The sequence below is a fragment of the Palaemon carinicauda genome, chromosome 5 (genome assembly GCF_036898095.1).
Source record: "Palaemon carinicauda isolate YSFRI2023 chromosome 5, ASM3689809v2, whole genome shotgun sequence".
In the NCBI taxonomy this organism is placed as follows: Eukaryota; Metazoa; Arthropoda; class Malacostraca; order Decapoda; family Palaemonidae; genus Palaemon; species Palaemon carinicauda.
The window spans coordinates 61,486,960-61,491,995 of NC_090729.1; the positions used below are offsets into that span (position 1 = coordinate 61,486,960).

Here is a 5,036-nt window from a genome sequence, read left to right on the forward strand (position 1 = left end):
ATTGAAAATGATTGAACGATTTGAAAGTTTAGAAATTATTATCAGGGTCCCAATCCTGTATTATTATTATTATTATTATTATTATTATTATTATTATGATTATTATTATTATTATTATTATTATTATTATTATTATTATTATTATTATTATTGTAGTTAGGTAGGAAGTAGGATTGCCTGGGCACCAGCCATCCATTGAGATACTACTGCTAGAGAGGTGTGGGGTGTTTTGACGGGCCAGATAATACTACATTGGATCCTTTTTCGGGTCACGGTTCATTTTCCCTTTGCCCACACACACACACACACACACACACACACATACACAAACACACACACACAGCGCATAGTTAGCCTATTTTTTACATATTCTTCTATGTCCTCATACACCTGACAACACTAAGATTACCAAAGAATTCTTCTTCATCAAAGGAGTTAACTATAGCACTGTAATTGTTTTGTGCCCAATTTTCTTCTTGGTAAGGGACTCTTTAATGTTAGTGTTCTTGAAATATTTCATTTTCCTTTTTTTCCCTTCCTCACTCGGCCATTTTCTCTGTTGGCGTCCTTTAGCTTATACCGTTTTGTTTTTCCAACTAGGTTTGTAGCTTGGCATTTAATAATAATAATAATAATAATAATAATAATAAAAATAATAATAATAATAATAATAATAATAATAATAATAATAATAATAATAGAAAATAGAATTTTTTCGCGTTACGAAGTATAGCGAAAAATAATTGTCCTAACGACATGTAAGCAGATCTTAAGTGTCTTGTTACTTAAGTTCAGTTGTTATGTAGGCAGTGGCCAATGAGAATTTAGTGTTGGGTGAAACGTATTCAATGTTTGAAGAGGTATTTAGTAAGTGGTCACTTTCTAGCGCACGCTAGCCCGAGCAAGTCGAATTTATTAGCCAGGACGCCAGGCAGGGTCAAATACAGCTTCAGATGTGAATAGTGTTTTCACGCTAGCAATCAGAATGCTGAAACCGTTTCAAGAAGTGATGGACAATCTATTATCCGATTTCCAGCAGAATATTCAACAAGTATCCGCACCTCGTTAAAGTATGATGGAAAACCATTTGAATGAGCATCGCGTTATTTTGAGGAAACTGATACGAAAATGTTAGCATTAGATGCGATTGTTTATCAACTTGGAGGACAAGGAACATCTAAAACTGCTGCAGAAACGAGTTAGTACGCAAAGAGCAGCATCGACGAAAGTGTCAAGCTAGTTAAATATCGAGGGAAAGTGTGGATTCATATCAACTTTGATGGAAGAGGTCTAGAGCTCAATAAAGGCCGAGAGTTGACATTGGAGCCGGGAACGTACCAAGAAAAACGTTGAATAGATAAGTGAAAATATAGCTGTTTTTATTTTGTATACTTAGCAGTTGGTACAAGGAAATTGGAACATTGTGTTTATTTTATTTTATTGTTTTTAATCGCCTGTTGGTTGTTGTTATTCACAATACATTGAACAGAATTAGATTGGGATAGTCATTGACGTCTAAAAGGTCGATCATAAAATTCCATTTCAAAACCGGTACTGTGGTTGTTGGATTGGGTAACAATAGGTCAAAAAGGGACGAAGCAGAGTTTATTAAAAGAGAATGGGTGACACTGGTATCAGAAAAACTAAGAAATAATTCCTTTGACGGTGACCAAGAATGGAAATGGTAAGCAAAGGCTGGTTTTTTATTACAAACTTTTTAAGGATTTAATCAGTCTACAGTCTGCTTATCGCATAGAAATCTATTAAAACGTTGCCAATATCTTTCTCATTTGGGGAAAAATGTAAAAAGTTTTTATAATGGATTATCTTTAGATATTTTTGAAAGCGGCGGTACATCTTTACTAAAGTTCTTAAGTCTGTTAGATATTGGAGATCTAAGGAAGTGAAGATTGAAGTATTTTTAGATGATGGCATAGCTGCAGATGGTTGTTTTGAAGGGGCATCGGATGCTAGTTATTTACTTTTAAAAAGCTTCAAGATTTGGATTTATTTACAAGTATAATTGGTTTTCAGACTCTAAATTGTATTTGGAAAGGTTTACAGAGGACGGATACTGAAGGCAAATTTTGTAACTACAGTATTAGGATAAACTATGTCGTTAAAGATCTTGTTTAGATGCCAAACCTTCTGAATTAACAAAAACGTTATTTTAACGAATATCTTTTGGACAGAATTGTCTGTTACATAATTTCCACGAAATTTGTCGTGAGAAGTATTGTTAAAATGTAAACGATAAAGTATTTCTGTATTTTTACATATTGAGCAAAGCTAGTTGAGAACTTAATGAAGAAATATCAGATGCTCTGGTTGAGATCACGTTTTGACGCAGAAATTCATTCTTTTTATTTTGGTCGTTACTTTAACTATATACTTGCATCAGACTTATTTAACCTATTACTTCATTGTGACGCCTAAGTTGTAGGCAGTTTATCACTATATTGTGACGCCTATAATGTAGGCAGTTTACACTATATTGTGACGCCTAAGGTGTAGGCAGTTTATCACTATATTGTGACGCCTAAGATGTAGGCAGTTTATCACTATATTGTGACGCCTAAGATGTAGGCAGTTTATCACTATATTGTGACGCCTCAGATGTACTGTAGCAGCTTAGCACTATATTGTGACGCCTCAGATGTACTGTAGCAGCTTAGCACTATATTGTGACGCCTCAGATGTAGGCAGTTTAGCACTATTGTGACGCCTCAGATGTAGGCAGTTTAGCACTATTGTGACGCCTCAGATGTAGGCAGTTTAGCACTATATTGTGACGCCTCAGATGTAGGCAGTTTATCACTCTATTGTGACGCCTAAGATGTAGGCAGTTAATTACTATATTGTGACGCATCAGATGTAGGCAATTTATCACATTGCGAAGCCTCAGATGTAGGCAATCTTATCAATATATTGCAACGCCTCATAGGAAATTTACCGCTATATTGCGACGCTTCAGACATAGGAAATTTACCGCTATATTGTGACTCCTCAGATTTAATAGTTATATTGTGACGCCTCTGGTGTTGGGAAATTTATATGTTGTGACACCTCAGTAGTAGGTTTGGAGTAATTCTGAAGTTTTTAGCGATGAATACAGCGCATTTTTTTATCATGAAAAGAGTGGTTGGAAACTGGACAGCAAATGAATCTTTAAAATTAAACATGAAGGAGCAGGAGGCAGTCGACAGAATTATGTAAAGTACTTTGGCAATGTTTGAACGTTGTTTCAGATAAAAGATTTTCGATTTTAATGCAAGTAGGTAGCAAAAAGCCAGATTTGGAAATCATAGAAAACAAAGAATTTAAACTTGTACTGAATACACTGTTCAGGTCATCAATGTATGTAAGCCCAGAAAGAGTACAAAAGAGTGGATATTTTGAAGTGTTGTCAACTAACATGGATGAATGGTCAATTCTTGCTTACATTTTTCAGAGTTATGGACTTGTGAGAGTTATTCATTCTTTAGACTGTTTTGCTACTTTTAAAAATATGTTGAGGTTTTTAATCTCTAATATTGGTGTCCCGGTACAGAGGGAATTGATGCTTTAACTTGAGGTTTGGTGCTTTATACCAAAAGTTATTAATAAAATGGAGGTAAAAATTCTTAAGTAGAATATTCCAGAGTGAAAGTCCTCTCCATCTTGACTGTTGATATTAACGAGGGAAGCTTTATTGTTAAATTTTGAGTGTTTACGTAACAAAAGGTTATTACACACGGCAAAGAGGGAAATTTTTCGCTGAAATTTAACTTTGATATAGAAGGTAAAGGTTTTTGAAATTATAAGTATATATGTACAATGTTTTATTTTTGGAATCTTCTTTCCAGGATCGTGAATACAATGAAATGCCAGCAGTCGTCTTTAACGGTGGCATCTAATTTGGACAGGAAATTGGGGGACCTCAGTTGTCATGAGCATATTCTATCATCGATGAATGACAGCACCGACAAGGCCTACCAACTTGTCTTTCAACAAAGAGAAGCTTACAATAATGGTCACGAGCAAAGTGAAATGCCATTGTATGTTGCTTTATTTATGACTCTTTTATTAGATTCTGGCGCTTTAGTAATCTCCAGTGATCAGGCTATTTATGCCATAACGTGCATGCATGAAATGAGGGGTTACATAGATCCACGGAAAATTCACTTGTTAAATCTTTGCAAGCACCTGTGAAACATTAAGCTGGTAGATCGGTGCATACAAAGGATCTTTTTGATAATATGGTGTTGCAGAATCCGTGCGGATTATATTTTCCTATATTGAAAAACTTCTTTATTATTTTGATAGATCATTAAGGTTTTCTTATGAGATTTGGGGAATTAAGTTTATTGTAATTTGAAGATTTCTTAGTTGAACAGAAAAAAAAAAAAAATTAAAAATCACCAATACTGTGAAGTTTTTGATATCGGAAGTTATTACAAATGCTTTTTCATATTTGATGTATTTTGCTTGATACAGAGGAAGCTGGAATGATTTTGTCCTTTGATCGATTTCTCTTTAAGAAGTTTTTTAAAAGCTCCTGTAATGTAACCAAACAGAATTTTTTGTTAAAACTGTGGCTACAAGTTCAAACATCGCAAACGATAACGTCAATGATAGGTGTCTTCATAGACATGAGTGTTGGTAGTCTGTTTCAAGTAAACATGTTTGTCAAAGGCTTCAAAAAGAGGTTAAATGTGTAAATCATTCAATCGGAACATTTATTTCTCTCTCTCCATTTTTTTCCTTCTCTCCCTTTCTTTGGTATTATCTAGGGTCTACCGGCACGGTGCACTATAATGCAATTTAATGTTTTATTGTGTTTATACCTGTAGTGTAGAGAATGCGGAGTGAAGTGAGGACTAGAATTTTTTCGCGTTACGAAGTATAGCGAAAAATAATTGTCCTAACGACATGTAAGCAGATCTTAAGTGTCTTGTTACTTAAGTTCAGTTGTTATGTAGGCAGTGGCCAATGAGAATTTAGTGTTGGGTGAAACGTATTCAATGTTTGAAGAGGTATTTAGTAAGTGGTCACTT

The 5,036-nt window shown here is 34.6% G+C and overlaps 1 long non-coding RNA gene across 1 annotated transcript; it reads left to right on the forward strand.

The window, feature by feature from the left end:
• The first annotated feature begins 722 nt into the window (after nucleotides 1-722).
• On the forward strand, nucleotides 723-4,397 carry LOC137641320 (uncharacterized). Its single transcript, XR_011044478.1, has 2 exons — nucleotides 723-2,508; nucleotides 2,581-4,397. It is a non-coding gene; the product is annotated as an uncharacterized lncRNA (long non-coding RNA).
• Nucleotides 4,398-5,036: the final 639 nt, after the last annotated feature.